Source organism: Lathyrus oleraceus, chromosome 1, assembly GCF_024323335.1.
Source record: "Lathyrus oleraceus cultivar Zhongwan6 chromosome 1, CAAS_Psat_ZW6_1.0, whole genome shotgun sequence".
NCBI lineage: Eukaryota > Viridiplantae > Streptophyta > Magnoliopsida > Fabales > Fabaceae > Lathyrus > Lathyrus oleraceus.
This window is the reverse complement of record NC_066579.1, coordinates 357,234,441-357,254,511: the sequence shown is the minus strand read 5'-3', so window position 1 is coordinate 357,254,511 and position 20,071 is coordinate 357,234,441. Positions and strand designations below refer to the sequence as shown.

The window sequence follows — 20,071 nt, the reverse complement described above, 5'->3', positions numbered from 1 at the left end:
GGCGCAATCACATTAAGCCCGTTATCCGTACATGCTTCATAGTAGAGTGGCCTGTTAGTGATTATGATCAGAGCTTAGGATTTCTGGCACATAAATATGTGTAAATCCTTTTATTGGACCCAACTGTAGTTGTGGGGGATCGGATCGTAATCCGCCCTACCGAGTTCAGTGCCAGATACCTCTGAACCAACCAACAGTGGGTACTGCTTTTCTTTTTCTTTTTGTAGCAATTTTTTTTTTACAATTCTTTGGTTTAAATGACTTTGTGAGGGTCACCTATACCGGAGTTGCCTTTTTGCTTTCTTTTATTTTTTGTTTTTCTGGATCATTCACTTATTTGCATCGGTCCCCTACGTAGAGGATGCGTAGGCCGGAGCTGACTGCTGAGATAAACTACTAAGGACTTATATAGAAATGATGATTAAGGCCATGGTATATGGGGTTTCGGGAGTGATTCCTATATTTACGAAGCTTATGGTGCTAAAACAGATACTGATGTTTCGCAAAGTTCTCCCAAGTCACCGCATCCTTACTCAAAACATGTCCTTAAAACCTGAAAACTTTCGAAATAACACCTATTTTCTTTTGCAAAAAAATTTTGGTGGGGATAAAGGTATGGGGAGGTAGGATTGTACTAAGGATCTACTATATTTGGTGACTCGTCAGAATCATGCATTATACTAAAGATCAAAATAAACAACTGAAAGGGAAATTAAACAACTAAAAGGAAATAAACAGTCTAAAAACAGCAAATAAAATTGAAAATAAAAGGAAAACGATAAATGCTCCTCCCACACTTAAATCGAACATTGTCCCCAATGTTTCGAAATAAGATAAGGGAAGAGTTACCTGGCAACCTATTGTTGACCACTAGTGCCCTCACCATCCTGAGGTGGACGACGGGATCGGGTACGACGACGGTCTCTCTGATCCATCCTCGCCTGCAGGGCATCCTGAGCGGTCCTCACCTCTCGAAGGTTACCAATAATGGAACCTTGGGTGGCTTCAATTAGTGCCATGTGTCTCTGGTTGTATTATTGTCGGCGGGCTTGTGTATCGGTGATCACTTGCAGGGACTGCAGGACAGTGTCATAGGGCGCTGGTATAAAGCAATGTAGCACTCCCTCTGAGCATTGTCTCTATAGGCAACATGCATGTCATCAAAACCCTGCATCATGTAAAAGTTAGGAAAGTGATCCTGAAAATACAAACCATTCAAACTTTAGTCTCAATGCAAAATAAGATAAAATAAAATAAAGATAAAAATAAATGTAAATAAATGCGAAAAAAAGTAAAATGAAAAGAAAAACCATGGGTTGCCTCCCACGCAGCGCTTGTTTAACGTCATTAGCTTGACGGTTAGAATTTATACACCTGTAGTAGTGGTAATTGGTGGATCAATCAGGGTGTGGCTCGAGTAGTATGCTGGAATGTCTCCTCCTTCATAGAGATTCAGTCTTTGTCCATTTACAATGAATGGACTACAGGTATCGTTCTTGATTTCTACGGCTCCGGATCTCAGAATCTTGGATACTTCGAAGGGGCCAGTCCATCTTGAACGTAGCTTTCCAGGGAAAAGTCGTAACCTAGTGTTGAAAAGGAGAACAGAATCGCCTACATTGAAGTTTTTCTTTACTATTCTTTTGTCATGATAGGTCTTTGTCCTCTCTTTATATATTTTTGCATTTTCGTAGGCAGATTGCCTAAGTTCTTCTAATTTATGAATGTCCAGGATACGCTTTTCTCCAGCGGCTAAGTAGTCTAAATTCAAAGTTTGAATGGCCCAATAGGCCTTATGCTCTAACTCGAATGGTAATTGACAAGATTTTCCATAAACTAATTGGTAAGGAGTAGTTCCTATAGGGGTTTTGAAAGCGGTTCTATAGGCCCATAACGCTTCTTGAAGCTTCTGAGACCAGTCTCTCCTAGAAATAGAAACAGTTTTCTCTAGGATTTGTTTTATCTCCCTATTAGATACTTCTACTTGGCCACTAGTTTGTGGGTGGTACGGTGTTGCTACTCTATGCCTAACTCCATATTTTCTTAAAAGTTTGTCAAATATTCTCGATATAAAGTGTGATCCTCCATCGCTTATGACTAAACGTGGTGTTCCAAATCTAGGGAATATATAGTTTTTAAATAATTTGATTACTACTCTAGTGTCGTTTGTGGGTGCGGCTATAGCTTCAATCCACTTAGACACATAGTCTACGACTACTAAGATATACCTGTTTCCTAAGGATGGTGGAAAAGGTCCCATGAAATCTATACCCCATACGTTAAAAAGTTCTACTTCCTGAATGTTTCTTAAGGGCATTTCTTCACGTCTTGAAATGTTTCCAGTGCGTTGGCATCTGTCGCATTTGACAATGTAAGCATAGACATCACGCCACATGGTAGGCCAGAATAGGCCAGCTTGAAGAATCTTGGCGTATGTCTTTAGAGGTGCTCGCATGTCCACCATAAGGTGCAGAATGACAATGCTCGATAATATTATTTACCTCTTCTTTTGGGACGCAACGGCGAAAGATGCCATCTTTACCCCTTTTGAAAAGGAGTGGTTCGTCCCAATAGAAGTTTCTCACATCGTGGAAGAATTTCTTCTTGCAGTGGTAGTCAAGATCAGGGGGTACTATATCAGCAGCTAGGTAATTAACGAAATCTGCATACCAGGATACGTTATTCATTGCTAAGGAATTTTGGGAATGCTCATAAGGATCTAGGTTATTGTCTTCAATGGTTTCTACTTTAGCTATCAGTCTATCATAGGCGAAATCATCATTTATGGGTATTAGTTCAGGTTTTAGATGTTCTAGCCTAGAAAGGTGATCGGCCACCACATTTTCGGTGCCTTTTTTGTCTCTTATGTCTAAATCAAACTCTTGTAGTAATAGAATCCATCGGAGTAACTTGGGCTTGACATCTTTTTTACTTAATAGGTAACGAATGGCAGCATGATCGGTGTAAACAATAATTTTTGCTCCTACTAGATAAGATCTAAATTTGTCTATAGCGAAAACTACAACGAGTAATTCTTTTTCGGTTGTTGTGTAATTAAGTTGGGCAACATCTAGGGTTCTACTGGCATAATAAATGGCATGTAACTTTTTATCTTTTCTTTGTCCTAGAATGACTCCAACTGCATAATCACTAGCATCGCACATTATCTCGAAAGGTTCCGACCAATCGGGCGGTTTCATAATGGGTGCTGAGATTAATGCTTGTTTTAAAAGATTGAATGCGTCATTACATTTTTCATCAAAAATGAATTCAGCATCTTTCATTAAAAGTCCGGTTAACAGTTTAGTTATTTTGGAGAAGTCCTTAATAAAACGCCGGTAGAATCCAGCGTGTCCAAGAAAACTTCGGACTTCTCTGATTGTTTTTGGTGGTTTTAGGTTTTCTATAACTTCTATTTTAGCTTTATCTACCTCTATACCTTTTTCGGAAACTATATGTCCTAAAACTATTCCTTCGGTCACCATGAAATGACATTTTTCCCAATTTAGCACGAGGTTCACCTCCACGCATCTCTCCAGGATTTTCTCAAGGTTAGCAAGACAATTGTGGAAATCGAATCCGCAAACCGAGCAATCATCCATAAACACTTCCATGATACCATCTAGGTAATCTGCGAATATTGACATCATGCAGCATTGGAAAGTAGCTGGAGCGTTACAGAGGCCGAAAGGCATTCGTCTGTAGGCAAAAGTTCCATAAGGGCATGTAAAGGTAGTTTTTTCTTGATCTTCTGGGTGAATAGGTATTTGGAAGAATCCAGAGTATCCATATAAATAACAGAAGTAAGAGTGTCTGGCTAGACGCTCCAACATCTGGTCTATAAATGGTAAAGGGAAATGGTCCTTCCTAGTTGCTTTATTTAATTTTCTATAATCTATACACATCCTCCATCCTCCTTCTAAACGTTTTGCTACATGTTCGCCTTTATCGTTTTGCACGACTGTGATGCCTCCCTTTTTAGGTACTACATGCACAGGGCTCACCCACTTACTATCCAAGATTTGATAGATTATACCTGCCTCAAGTAACTTAAGAACTTCCTTCTTAACAACATCACTCATTATAGGGTTTATTCTTCTCTGATGCTCCCTAGAGGGTTTTGAATCTTCTTCGAGTGAAATCTGATGCATGCATACGAATGGGCTTATACCTTTCAGGTCAGAGATATTATATCCTAAGGCTGAGGGATATCTTCGTAAAACGTCTAAAATTTGGTTCGTTTCCTCTTGGCTCAAGGTAGCACTGACTATAACTGGACGGTTCATCTTTTCATCGAGGAACTCATATCTCAGGTTCTTAGGCAGTTCCTTAAGTTCTAAGGTCGGTTTCTTAGGGCATGGCATAGGATCTGGGGTAAGGGATAAACATTCGTAAAGGTTATCATCGATGTAAGGTTCTTTAAAGTCATCATCTTCCTTTATGGGGGTCGATGGTAACTTAATAATTTCTTTTTGTTCTAATTCTCTAACACATTCATCAATGATATCTAAGGCATAACACGAGTCTCCCATCACAGGTGCCATAAGAAATTTCGAAAGTATAAATTCTATTTTCTCGTCACCTACCTCAAATGTCAACTTTCCTTTCTTGACATCTATTATGGCTCCTGCAGTCGAAAAGAATGGTCTACCTAGAAGAATTGGTATATCATTGTCCTCTTTGATGTCCATGACGACAAAATCAGTAGGGATAAACAGCTGACCTATCCTAACAGGAACATCTTCTAAAATGCCTATTGGATATTTAACAGATCTATCGGCTAACTGAAGTGACATCTTAGTGGGTTGTAATTCTCCTAAGTTTAATCTCTCACAAATTGCTAGAGACATTAAGCTCACACTAGCTCCTAAGTCTAGTAAAGTTTTTTCGATGACATGATTACCCGAAAGACAAGGAATGGAGAAATTTCCAGGATCTTTATCTTTCTTTTCTAATTTGTCCTCGGAAATAGCATTACATTCCAAAGGCTTCGGATCATCAAGTCTACGTTTGTTGGTAAGGATGTCTTTCAGAAACTTTGCATAAGAAGGTATTTGGGTGATGGCTTCTGTGAAAGAGATTTCTACATGAAGTTTTTCTATAACTTTAATAAATTTTTGGTACTGTTTATTGATCTGGGTTTGTTTGAGTCTTTGGGGATATGGTAAAGGTGGTTTATATGGCGGGGGCGGTACGTAAATTTTATCTTTAGGTTCTTCTCCTTTATCTCGACTTTCCTGGTTTTCAAATTCCTCTGGTTCCTTTACTTTGTCCGGGGGTTTGGTACATTCCTTAGAAGTTTTGGGTTCACTCAATCTTGGGTTTGGTGGCTCATCATAAGCGTTCCCACTTCTTAGGGTAATGGCATTGGCTTGTCCTCTCGGATTTTGTTGAGGTTGTCCAGGGAATTGTCCTCCAGGTGTAGTCTGAGGGGCTTGGTTTAAAGCTACCTGAGAGATCTAGGTTTCAAGCATCTTGGTATGAGTAACTATTTAGTCAACCTTGGTTCCAAACTGAGTAATCAATTCGTTAACATGAATGTTTTGATTCATGAACTCCTTGTTTTGTTGGGTTTGAGCGGTGATAAAATTTTCCATAATTTTCTCAAGGCTCGGCTTTGGTGGTACAAGTTGCATAGGTTGATTTGATCTAGGGGCTTGATAACTAGGTCTCGGAGGTGCATTGTTTTGAATAGGGTTATTGTTTTTATAGGAGAAGTTAGGGTGATTCCTCCATCCAGGGTTATAGGTATTTGAATATGGGTTCCCTTGGGTGTAGTTCACTTGCTCGGAGTGGGTTTCGTTTAATAGACTGCATTCTGCGGATTGGTGTCCTTGGGCTCCACATATCTCACAATCCGACGAAACTGCGGCTACAGTATTCGGGTTCGTGTACATATGCTCGACTTTGAGGGCTAATGCGTCCATTTTAGCTTGCATCATGTCTATAGAGCTTAGTTCATGCACTCCTCCTTGGGCTTCCTTCTTCTCAACTGTCGCTCGTTCGACTCCCCATGATTGATGGTTTTGGGCCATATCTTCGATGAGGGCACTAGCTTCAGGGTAAGGTTTGTTCATCAGAGCACCGCCTGCGGCAGCGTCGATGGTCATCTTTGTGTTATAATAAAGTCCATTATAGAAGGTTTGAATGATTAACCAATTTTCTAAACCATGATGTGGGCATCCTCGTAACAACTCTTTATATCTCTCCTAAGCTTCGAACAACGATTCTCCTTGGTTTTGGGTAAATCTAGTTATATGGTTTCGAAGAACGGCGGTCTTACTCGGGGGAAAATATCTAGCAAGAAAAACTCTTCTAAGGTTATCCCAAGTCGTAATGGAATTGGGTGGAAGGGAATCTAACCATGATAGAGCTTTATCTCTGAGGGAAAAAGGAAATAATCTTAAACGTATTGCCTCAGGAGAAGCTCCATTGGTTTTAAAAGTATCGGCTAATTGAAGAAATATTTTTAAATGTTGGTTAGGGTTCTCGGTAGCGAGACCCGCGAATTGTCTCTGTTGCACTAGTTGCAACAAGGACGATTTAAGTTCAAAATTATTGGCTGGTATTATTGGGTTTACTATACTAGAACTAGGTTCTTCATTAGATGGTTGAGCGAAGTCCTTAAGAGGTCTTTGGTTTTGATCTTCGGCCATAGCTCTCTTAATCCTATGAAAGAATAAACGTGCGCGAGCGTAACGTTCAGGTTCCGCCAGAGGGTTTACTAAGCTTAAACTTCCGGTGCTGCGAGTTCTTCGCATCGACCGGCGGGAAATAACCTAAGTCTAAACGATATAACAACAGGAAAATGAAATTTGACGAAATTGGTCCCCGGCAACGGCGCCAAAAACTTGATGCGTTGGAAAACTTGATGTTCGCAAGTATACGAACGCGTCAGAGTAATATAAAAGATTATCGAACCACAGAGACCAAGTGTCAATCTATCGTTATCTGTTGTTATGGTGTTTATCAAAGGCAATCGAAATAGGTGTTTGTGTAGTGTGCAATTGAAAAATAAAGTACTGAAATAAAATATAATTAATAAAGACAGGGTCGAATGTAATTCACGTAATCAATTGATAATCCAAGTACTTGCTAATAGAACTACTTATGGGCAATGTTTCCTACTTTGAAAAGAACTAATTTAACAGGAACTGTCGCTTTCGCGTATTCAGAACCGAGTTGTACTCCCTAATCAAACCCTCTTATTGTCACTTATAAAAAAGGCGCGCATTGTGTTAGAGTAGCAAACCTATTTTTAAGAAATATAGTATCTTGACTAAGTTGAAAAGTATTATAACCTGGATTTCTTAACCAAAAGAGGTTCTCACGAACCAGACTCTAAACTTATAAACGCGTCCGAAAATAGTTTTAAAATCTCTTTTCTTCTTGATGTTAAAAACTCCTAATGAACTAGACAAAGCGCTTTCGCTGTTTTTGAAATAGTTAAAAACAATTAAGTTTATAAAGACGTTGGACGACTTTCGATCTTACCCAACGGAATTGAAGTGCGGGAAAACTTAATTTGAAAGTTAAAATAGCCCTTAAGCGTTTCTACGAACAATTGTACAGATTATCGGTTTAATTATGATCCTTACATTCTAACCTTATAAATTTAGTTAGACATGGTAAAATAAAAGTGCATTAAAATAAATAAAAGTAGTGCGAGTGCGGAAAATAAATAATTTAAAGCGAGTGCGAAAAATAAATAAAGTAAAAGCGAGTGCGGGAAATAAATAAAGTAAAAGTGAGTGCGGGAAATAAATAAAGTAAAAGCGAGTGCGGGAAATAAATAAAGTAAAAGCGAATGCGGGAAATAAATGAATTAAAAGCGAGTGCGAGAAATAAATAAAGTAAAGGCGAGTAATAAAAAACTACTCCAATCGGAGGGCTGAGTAAATTGCAATGCGGAAAAGAAAATGGCGGCAGGATTAACTTCATTCCAAAGTGCTCCAAACTCGAGTACAAGCTCTATCATAGACTCAATTACACAATTGTGGTAACACTCCAATGCGAAGCGATTACCACTTTATAAAACTGAATATATGCCTAAGTGAAACAAAGCCGCTTCTGATTTCACCTTGTTCCGACGTTCGGATCTTCGTCTGCTCTAAGTTTGGGTGATTGTAAAACTGAATTCGCGTTTCTATTTATAAGCAAATAAAAAAGGTGGAATTGACCTGGATGCCATTCAACTTGAAAATAGAGGAAACCGTTTTCCTCTTGTGGCGCCCGCCACAAGGCCATGGCGCCCGCCACAAGCACAAAGTGGGGCGCCTTAGTGGAAGTGGTGGGAAAACGTGGGAGTTGATGGAAGTTTGAATTGGACACGTCATGGCTTGGTCTGTGGCGCTCGCCACTGGGTAGGCCATAAGAGCAAAATGCTGATTTTTAGGGTTTTTGGCTCTTTTTCGCTCCTTTTCTCGATTGGGGCTCCTATTAAGGTAAAAACCTGAAAACAAAGTTAAACACAGTAATAACACAACAAAATGATAATAAAATAACTAGAATGCATGCGAAATCGGAGTCTAAAATACGTAAATTTTAATGTGATCACTTGTGTGGAGTTATTCCTTAGCAAGTTGACTTGCAAGTCCATTCACTTGGTGGAGGTTATGTTGGGATCAATAATGTCACACAAGTAGTTGTGGTTAGACATTACTCTTTCCAATATAGACCTTAGAAGCCAAGGACCTTAGTTTACCAAGCCCATCTTGGCCTATTCTTAGGATGTAGTGTGAAAGTCGTTCAAATGTAAGATTTGATACGATTGTTATGCGATACTACATTCATAAGAGTCTCTCTTAAGAATATTTTTGGAATACGAGTAGTCGTTTCTCCGATAATATCTGAAAGATAGGATGATGACTATGGGAACCTCTTGTAGAACATGTTTGGCAGGTTTAAACCCTAGTACATTCCCTTTGGGTGGTTCTTAACCGAGGCTCCATGCTCGTGACTCGCAACAAACCCTTGATTCGTGGTTGATCCATTCATGTATCCTTAATATCAATGGAACTTGGGTGTTGATAAGGTGTAAACCATAATCCACCAAAATGGATGATTGATATTAATGATTATATGATCCATCCCATGACCTTTGTTTGGTGTGCTTTGCTTGATCCTTGAGTGTGATTGTTGCATTCATGCATTCATGCACCCATTTGCATCCATATCATCAATAATGAAGAAAAATTTCAAGGAACTTAAGAGGTCTATTTGCAAATTTTCAGACATGGAAAGACAAAGAAGGAATACAAAGAAGTATAGTTTCAAACAACCAGATTTGAAAGAGTTAAGGAACCTGACATCCTATGTATTAGATCCCTTGGGTTTCAAGGCTCGTTCTGGGAAGCTTCTTACTCTTCTGACTACTCAGGTGGACGAAGGGTTGATGAGTGTATTGGTGCAGTTTTATGATCCTCTGTACCATTGCTTCACATTTCCGGATTTTCAGCTTTTGCCCACGCCTGAGGAGTATGCATATCTTGTGCGTATACCAATTCTAGACCAGTTGCCGTTCAGTGGCTTGGAGAGTATTCCTACTTCTCAAGAGATAGCTGACATGTTGCATATAAATGAATCTCTGGTTGGTGCTCATATGACTACCAAAGGTGGAATTCAAGGTCTCCTTTCTGAGTTCCTCATTTCTCAAGCTACTATGTATGGGAAGGCCATGAGTGAGGACGCCCTTGAGGCCATATTTGTACTTCTCATCTATGGGTTAGTATTGTTCCCCAACGTCGACAAGTTTGTGGATATGAATGCTATTAGGATCTTCTCTACTCTTAATCCCGTTCCGACTCTGTTGGGTGACACTTATTTTTCTTTGCATATGAGGAATGCAAAGGGTGGTGGCGCCATTGTGTGTTGTTTGCCTCTGTTGTATAAGTGGTTTATTTCTCACTTACCGCAGACGGTCGCCTTCAAGGAGAACAAAGGATGTCTACGGTGGTCCACGAGATTTATGTCTCTCACTAATGATGATATCTCTTGGTACAACCGTGTGTATGATGGTGTGCAAATTATCGACTCTTGTGGTGAATTCTCCAATGTACCTCTTCTTGGTACATGTGGTGGGATTAACTACAACCCTGTTTTGGCACGTCGTCAGCTTGGGTTCCCCCTAAAGGATAAACCTAATAACATTCTGTTAGAGGGTGTGTTCTTTCAGGAGGGTAAAGATCCCCAAAACTTGAAGGGCAGAATGGTCCGCGCTTGGCGCAAGATTCATAGGGAAGGAAGGAAAGAGTTGGGTCCTAAGAATTGTGTTGCTATGGAGCCTTACACTGCTTGGGTTAGTAAGAGAGCGTATGAGTATCTCATGCCTTACGAGTATCCAAGACCTACACCTTTGGTTATGGATGGGCCTTCAACCCTTCCTGACCAAGGAGTAGAGGAGTTGAGAGAGGAAGACCGATCACGTGCTTGGATCCGTGAAAGAGAGGAGTTGCTTCAGCAGATCAAGGAGAAGGATGCTTTGATAGAGTTCCTCGAACATCAGGTTATTGATGATCCTGATGATGCATGAACCTCTCTACTTCCTCAGTCTTCCAAGTTTTGGAAAAGGAAGTACGATCGACTCGCCAAGGAGAAGGCAGATATGGAGGCAACCTACGAGAGGGAGGTGAAGAGGCTTCGTGCATCTTATCTTCCTGTGTCCAGAGCTTTGGACGATTGCTTCTAGAGATCCATAAGATGTTTATTTCCCTTCTCTCTTGTATTATATTTGGTTACCAAAACTGTACTTCTTTAGTGTAAAAATGTTTCCAGATATTATTTGATGAGATATTTCCATATGTGATAAATGTTTAATACTTCCAAACTTTACAAATAGAACCCTAAAGTTCCTTTGAAATAAAAAGAAAAAAACAAATCATGTGCACAAGCATTGCATGCATCATGTGCATAAGCAGGTTTTGTTCCCGGCTTCTTGTCATGTGGTCTAACTCTGTGTTTTTCATTTATTTTGAAGGCAAGCTGACTCACCGGTACTACACCAGAGCCAACATTTCAAGACTGATAGATCACTTGGAACAAGAGAACCGCGAGCTGAAAGAGGAAGTGGCCAGATTAAGTGTCTTGATAGAATCATTCATGGCTGCCCAGAGCCAGTCTTCTCCGACACCTTCAACTCCTCCCCAGAGGACAGTCATCTCTGAGATTGTCTCCTTGACGATGCCCGCAGCCAGTGCACACTTTGCTCCAACGACCATGCCAGCCGGATTCCCGTGGGGGATGCCTCCCAATTTCATGCCCGAGGGTCCTGCTCCCACCTTTGCTTCTATGTCGACATCTAGCCCGGTCCTTGTTGTTCCTCCTCCTGTCGTGCATACTCTGCCCAGAGTAGACGACACCATCTATCATTCTGAGCCGTCTGAGGGCCCAGATGTCTATGAGAAGATGGACGCTATGAACGATCAATTTCTTGAGCTTCGCAAGGAATTGAAGACTCTCAAAGGAAAGGATCTTTTCGGCAAGTCTGCTGCCGAACTCTGCTTGGTTCCTAATGTGAAGATCCCTGTGAAATTCAAGGTCCCTGACTTTGAAAAATACAAGGGAAATACTTGCCCTCTCAGCCACCTAGTCATGTATGCCAGGAAAATGTCGACTCAGACCGACAATGACCAACTGCTCATCCACTACTTTCAGGACAGTTTGTCCGGTGCTGCTCTGCGTTGGTACATGGGTTTAGACAGTGCGAACATCCGATCCTTCAACGATCTTGGCGAGGCTTTCGTCAAGCAATACAAGTACAATGTGGATATGGCTCCCGATAGGGATCAATTGAGGCCATGTCCCAGAAGGACAAAGAAACATTCAAAGAATACGCCCAGAGGTGGCGAGAGGTAGCAGCACAGATCGTGCCCCCGCTAGAAGAGAAAGAGATGACTAAGATCTTTTTATTATGAGCGGATGATTGCTAGCGCTCCTTCTGACTTCACCGAGATGGTGAATATGGGGATGCGTCTAGAAGAAGGGGTTAGGGAAGGGCGTCTGACAAGAGAAGAAGGCTCTGCCAAACGTTATGGGGCGTTTGCGAAAAAGAAAGATGGAGAGGCACATGTTGTGACCTCCCATATGAAACCAAGAAGACCCTCTGTGAGGAGGAAGACCGTGCGTCCCACCGGTAACCAGCACCAGGTGGCTCATATAGCACCTGTCTTTAGAGATAATCAGCAGTACCAGTAACATAACAACAATCAGCAACAACCACATCCGCAATATCAACAACAACAACACCGTTCGCAACAGCAGGCCTACCAGCCTCGAAACAGTAATCAAACCAGCACAAGTTATGAGAGGAAAAGGGTCACCTTCGATCCTATTCCGATGACGTATGCAGAGTTATATCCCTCTTTGATAGAGAGGAAGTTGATTACTCCGCGAGACCCACCGGCTATGCCTACTAACCCCCAGTGGTGGTATAAGCCCGAATTACACTGTGTTTACCATTTTGGTGCTCCCGGCCACGACGTGGAGAATTGCTACCCTTTGAAGACCAAAGTTCAAGACCTTGTGAGGTGTGGCATTCTGTGTTTCGAGGATGTAAGTCCTAACATGAAGAAGAACCCATTGCCCGAGCATGGGAAATCTGTCAACATGGTCCAGGGTTGCCCTGGCAAATACAAAGTCAAATACGTCAGTCATATTCGACAATATCTGGTCGAGATGCATCGTTTACTATGTGATTATAGTCATTATGAGCATGACCACGATAGATGCCGAGTATGTTCTGTTAATCTAAGAGGTTGTCGCCAGATACGCAAAGATGTTCAAGAAATGCTGGATGAAGGAGTTATTGAGATCCTTCAAAACAGAAATGTTGACGAAGACGCCGATGAGGTCAACGTGATTTCCCCGGTGTTCCGGATACCCGAGCCTGTTGTCATCAAGTATGATGGTAGCAAGCAGAAGTCCTCTCCCGCTCTCATCATTAAACCGGCCAGACCAGTACCATACTCTTCTAAAAAGGCGGTCCCCTATCGCTACAATGTTGTAGCAGTGGAAAAGGGGAAAGAGGTGTCCTTGCCTTCTTCATCTGTTGTAAATATTGCTGATGTTAGCGGTTTGACCCGTAGTGGTCGTGTATTTTCAGCACCGCCAAAGCCTCAAGCTGATGCTCGAGGAAGTGTTAATGCTGATTCTGTTGAACGCCCGATTGGGAATGTTGTGAGCACCCCGAATCCGACACTTGTTGTTAAGCCATCCTCTATGTCAAGAACTCCTGTTTCTGCTGGCCCGAGTGGCAACACGAAAGAAGACTGTGATGAGATGCTGAGGCTCATCAAGAGAAGCGAGTACAACGTTGTAGACCAGCCTCTACAAACGCCATCCAAAATATCTGTGTTATCATTGCTTTTGAATTCAGAACCATATCGAGAGGCTCTGCAGAAGGTGTTGGATATGGAATATGTGGATCACGATGTCACGATAGAACAATTCGATAGCATTGTTGCAAACATTACTGCTTGTAACAACTTGAGTTTTTGTGACTCTTATCTCCCCGAGGAGGGAAAAGACCACAACTTGGCATTACATATATCTATGGGTTGCAAGGATGATGCCATGTCCAATGTACTGGTGGACACTGGGTCATCATTGAATATATTGCCAAAAACCACTCTTACGAAGCTGTCATATCAAGGGCCTCCCATGAGGCAGAGTGAAGTAGTTGTGAAGGCTTTCGATGGTTCTCGCAAAACTGTGATTGGTGAGGTTGATCTCCCAGTCAAAATCGGACCAAGTGATTTCTAGATTACCTTCCAAGTTATGGACATTCACCCATCGTATAGCTGTCTCCTAGGCAGGCCATGGATTCACGAGGCAGGCGCCGTGACATCCACCCTACACCAGAAACTGAAATTTGTGAAGAATAAGAAGCTGGTGGTGGTAGGGGAGAAAAGGCTATCCTGGTTAGCCATTTGTCTTCCTTCTCATATATAGATGTTGAGGATGAAGTTGGAACTCCTTTCCAAGCTTTATTTATTGCTGAACCTATTGAGAAGAGAACTCCTTCATTTGCTTCATACAAAGATGCAAAGTTGGCCATTGAGCGTGGTACAACCGCTGGATTAGGGAAAATGATTGAGCTAGAAGACAACAAGTCTCGGGATGGCATAGGTTATTCATCTGGGGTTTCTAATACACAAGGGTTGTTCAAGAGTGGAGGTTTCATCCACACTGGTCAGGACAAGAAGGCTGCTGCCATCTTGGAAGAGGACGAAGAGGATTCTGGCAACTTCGTCATCCCTGGGGGGATCTGCAATAATTGGGTCGCTGTGGATATTCCAACAGTTATCCATAAGTCAAAGTAATAATCATTGTGTTTAAAAACCCTCCTCCCATGCCAAAAGGAGGAGTGATGACATTGTTGGCGCATAAATACAATGATATTTTCATTCAATAGATTCATGTTAAATATTTGTTTTTCCAATTATTTTCCCTTTTCATTTTTTGCATAAAATTGGTGATCACATGAAACCTCAAAAATAAGAATAAAATCAATCTTTTCATCTGCATAATGATTTGCCTTGTTTGAATTCTAAAGCTTTCATATCCAAAATCATTATGCAGGTTGATCAAACCCATTGAACATGATGACCCAACATCATCTCCCAACTTTGAATTCCCTGTATTTGAAGCGGAAGAAGATGATGATGAAGAGATTCCTGACGAGATTACCTGTCTACTTGAGCATGAAGAGAAGATCATTCAGCCACATCTTGAGAATCTGGAAACAGTCAACTTGGGGTCTGAAGATTGTGTGTGAGAAGTGAAGATTGGGGCACTCTTGGAAGAATCTGTTAAGAAGGGGTTGATTGAATTGCTACGAGAATATATTGATGTCTTTGCCTGGTCATATGAAGACATGCCTGGTCTAGATACATATATTGTGCAACATTTCCTACCTTTGAAACCTGAGTGCGTGCCTGGGAAGCAGAAGCTCAGAAGAACTCATCCTGATATGGCAGTAAAAATCAAAGAGGAAGTTCAGAAGCAAATTGATGCGGGGTTTCTGATGACTTCTACATATCCTCAATGGGTGGCCAATATTGTGCCCGTGCCTAAGAAAGACGGAAAAGTCCGAATGTGTGTGGACTATAGAGACTTGAATAAAGCTAGCCCGAAAGATGATTTTCCTCTACCACATATTGATATGTTGGTAGACAATACAGCTAAATTCAATGTCTTCTCTTTTATGGATGGATTTACCGGATATAATCAGATTAAAATGGCACCCGAGGATATGGAGAAGACAACATTCATCACACCTTGGGGAACATTCTGTTATCGAGTGATGCCCTTCGGTTTGAAGAACGCCGGAGCCACGTATCAACGAGCTATGACCACCTTGTTCCATGATATGATGCACAAGGAGATCGAGGTATATGTTGATGATATGATTGCAAAGTCAAGAACGGAAGTTGAACATGTTGAGCACTTGTTGAAGCTTTTTCAGCGTTTGAGGAAGTACAAGCTTCGTCTGAATCCCAACAAGTGTACATTTGGAGTCCGTTCCAGTAAGTTATTGGGCTTTATTGTCAATGAAAGAGGTATTGAAGTTGATCCTGCAAAGGTCAAAGCAATACAAGAGATGCCTGCGCCCAGAACTGAGAAGCAAGTCCAAGGTTTTCTTGGCCGCTTGAATTACATTTCCATATTCATATCCCACATGACTGCCACATGTGCACCGATATTCAAGCTCCTCCGGAAAGATCAGTCCCATGATTGGACCGAGGATTGCCAGAAAGCTTTCGACAGTATTAAAGAGTATTTGTCTGAGCCTCCGATCCTGTATCCGCCCGTGGAAGGAAGACCATTGATTGTGTATCTGACTGTTCTTGAAGACTCAACGGGTTGTGTCCTTGGTCAGCAAGACGAATCAGGAAAGAAAGAATATGCTATTTACTACTTGAGCAAGAAGTTCACTGATTGTGAGTCTCGATACTCAATGCTTGAGAAAACATGTTGTGCTTTGGCTTGGGCTGCTAAGCGCCTATGCCAGTATATGTTAAATCATACGACGTGGTTGATATCCAGAATGGATCCAATCAAGTATATCTTCGAGAAGCCTGCTTTAACATGGAGGATTTCCCGTTGGCAGATGTTGTTATCTGAGTATGATATTGAGTATCGAGCTCAGAAGGCTATTAAAGGTAGTATTTTGGCTGACCACTTGGCACATCAGCCGATTGAGGATTATCAATCAGTTCAATATGACTTCCCAGATGAGGAGATTCTGTATTTGAAAATGAAAGATTGCGATGAGCCTACGCTCGATGAAGGGCCAGAGCCTGGTTCCAGATGGAGTATGGTGTTTGATGGCGCTGTAAATCAATATGGAAATGGTATTGGGGCAGTGATTATTACTCCTTAGGGCACACACATTCCTTTTACAGCAAGGCTAACTTTCAAATTCACAAATAATATGGCTGAATATGAGGCCTGCATTATGGGATTGGAGGAGTGCATTGATCTTAGGATCAAGCATCTTGATGTATATGGTGATTCGGCCCTCGTTGTTAATCAGATTAAGGGTGAATGAGAGACGAATCGGCCCGGCCTCATTCCAGATAGGGATTATGCGAGGAGGATTTCAACGTTCTTTACTGAGGTTGACTTCCATCATATTCCTCGAGATGAGAATTGGATGGCAGACGCTCTTGCTACACTTGCTTCAATGATTGTGGTTAGACTTTGGAATGAAGTTCCCAATATCACTGTGATGCGCTTGGACAGACCAACCCATGTGTTTGCGGTTGAAGAAGTGAAGGATGATAAGCCATGGTATTATGATATCAAGTGTTTCCTTCAGAACCAGTCTTACCCGCCCGGGGCATCTGTGAAGGATAGGAAAACTCTGAGGAGATTATCAAGAAGTTTCTACCTCAATGGTGATGTGCTTTATAAGAGAAATTTTGACATGGTTCTGCTCATATGCGTGGATAGACACGAAGCAGACCTGTTGATGACTGAGGTCCATGAGGGTTCATTTGGTACTCATTTCAATGGACACGCCATGGCTAGAAAGATATTGAGAGCAGACTACTATTGGCTGACAATGGAGTCTGACTGCTGCAAATATGTGAAGAAATGCCATAAGTGTCAGATTTATGCGGATAAGATTCATATTCCCCCGACACTTCTGAATGTGATTTCATCACCATGGCCTTTCTCCATGTGGGGAATTGACATGATTGGTATGATAGAGCTAAAAGCGTCTAATTATTCTCGTAGCAATTGATTACTTCACCAAGTGGGTTGCAGCGGCATCATATGCAAATGTGACTAGGTAGGTATTCGTGATGTTTATCAAGAATCAACTCATATGCCGATATGGTGTGCCAGATAAGATCATTACTGATAACGGATCTAACCTGAACAACAAAATGATGAAAGAGCTGTGTAGTGAGTTCAAGATTGCGCATCACAACTCTTCTCCCTATAGACCCAAGATGAACGGGGCTGTTGAAGCTGCTAATAAGAATATCAAGAAGATTATCCAAAAGATGGTTGTCACGTACAAAGATTGGCATGAGATGCTTCCATTTGCTTTACACGGATATCGTACATCTGTCCGCACTTCAACAGGGGCAAACCCTTTCTCTCTTGTTTATGGCATGGAGGCTGTACTCCCAGTAGAGATGGAGATCCCATAAATGAGAGTCTTGATGGAAGCCAAGTTGACTGATGCTGAATGGGTTCAGAGTCGTTATGACCAGCTGAATTTGATAGAAGAAAAGAGATTGACTGCCATGTGCCATGGTCAATTATATCAGCAAAGGATGAAGAAAGCTTTTGACAAGAAGGTCAAGCCTCGTGTTTTCCGAGAGGGTGGCCTTGTGCTCAAGAAAGTCTTGTCTTTCGCGCCCGACTCCAGGGGCAAGTGGACTCCAAACTATGAAGGTCCATATGTTGTTAAAAGAGCCTTTTCAGGCGGTGATTTGATACTTACAACTATGGATGGGGAGGATTTCACTCGTCCTGTGAATTCATATGCAGTCAAGAAATACTTCGCCTAAAATAAAAAACAGAATAGCTCGCTAAGTTGAAAACCCGAAAGGGCGGCTTAGACAAAAATGAGTGTTTCGGTGGATTGAAAACCCGAAAGGGCGATCCAGGCAAAAGTTAGAGACATAAAAAAAATGATAAATATATGTATCCCGATAGATTGAGTACCTCATCCTGGGGCAATCTAGGAAAAAATTAGGGATTCGGCAAGTAACTGCGCCCTGGCAAGACTTTGTTCTACAACTATCATCCGTCAGAGATTCTTGCTCATTCGTCATCAACCAAAGCTTCAAATACATCGAATTCAGAATTGGTGGAGAAATGGTCATTATGTTCAATGTAGCCCTTTTCCAATATATATCACCAATTTCCAATTTGTAAAGATCTATGGAGTCTTGCCATTCGCAAACTACCATCCCATCAAATAAATTTGAGCCTTTATCCAATTATTTGCACTCTTATTTATTTCTATCCGAAAAAGGTTTTGCATGTTTTCATTGAAAAAAGTATCATTGTTTTAAATAATCGAATTTTTCATAAATTTGTTTTTAAACAAAATGAACATTCACAATGACATAAGGATACTTAAGAGATCTTCAGTGCTCTCCCAAGGATGGTATGATCCTCAACAGAGTAAGACTTTTGTTCATATTCCTGGAATGTTTGTATCCCCTTCCTACCGGGTCCTTTTGTGGTTTTTCTACCAAGCAGAGTGTGTGGTAAGACATTCATCCTTCTTTCCTCCTCAACAGATGTGACCTTTGGTAGTACGGTATTTGGTGGTGACCGTGGAAGATTCCTATTTGGTGGTTGTTCCCCACAGATTCCCCCACCTCCTCGGATTGGTTCCCCAATAGAGTTGCTTATGCGGAGAATTTTATCTGTGCAATAACTCCTGCCCCCAGCTGGAATGACTGATGTTCATTCCCCTACAGAGATCTTTGCTTCCTGGTATCACTTGCCCTCATCAGATTGGATACTCTCCGGTGACCCTGGCTTTCTCTCTTGAGATGTAGTACCGGATGTTTGTGTACTTATCCTTTGGAGCTGTTTGTGTTAGAAATGTCTGTTTGTCAATATTCATCATACATAAACCATGCATGCGTGCATATAGTTTTCAAACACTCAGATATTCATGATTGCATTCTTTGCCATATATCTTTGTTTGTTATCCCCTGCTAGTGGGTAATTGTAGCACCTCAAATTTGCACCTACCTTGTGTACATACTTTTTCATCATTAGGTCATTAATATAACAAAGTCCATTACATAGCATTGCATGGCCATTTGCCCAAGTGCAAGGTCCTCAGACAGATTAGGTCAACTGATCAGGAGAATGAGTCAATCAAGCAAGCAAGTGTAATTTCCATTGAGACAAAGCCCTAGGGTTGATTTATCAAGTCCATATGGTCTAAGGATCATTTTGAAGAGATTTGGCCAAAGATTGGGTGCTCAGAAGTCATCAGTCAAGCTGGATTTCAGCTGAAACCATAAAAAGTCAACTGTGGTCAACTGTGCATGATTTTATGGATTTGAAGGTGGGAGATGGTTTGAAAGGCTTCATTCATGTCCATACAAGTCTCATTTGACATATCAAAGATCAAGGTTGAAGAAAATAAAGTCAGATTAAAAGTTTCCAAAAATGGTAGGTGACCTGTAATTGGAAACTGCCAAAAATGGAAAGTTCTTCTCCTCAAACTTACTTCATCATACAAGCTTCAAATGGAATTTTGTCCAACATGAAAGTTGAAGATCTTGCTCTCACCTTTCCAAAAAGTCCAAGAACACTCATTTCTCATTTGTGGTTGGTAAGTTATGATCAAATCATTTTCAGAAAATGTTGAACTTCAAAAGGCCATAACTCATGAACCATTTGGCCAAATTGGGTGATTCTTTTTTGAGAAAGTCACATTTGACATGTACTATCATATTGCATCATTACATTTCATCAAAAATCATCCAATCAAAATGACATTTTTCAAGTGGCTTGAATTTAAAAAGGGAGAGTAGAAAAAGTGACTTTCACAATATGCATTTGCCACACTTTTAAGCTTCAC

The 20,071-nt window shown here is 41.2% G+C and overlaps 1 non-coding gene across 1 annotated transcript; it reads left to right on the top strand.

Moving 5' to 3' along the window:
- Positions 1-6,165: 6,165 nt before the first annotated feature.
- Positions 6,166-6,272, top strand: LOC127116158 (small nucleolar RNA R71). The gene has a single exon (XR_007801137.1). It is a non-coding gene; the product is annotated as a small nucleolar RNA R71 (small nucleolar RNA).
- Positions 6,273-20,071: the final 13,799 nt, after the last annotated feature.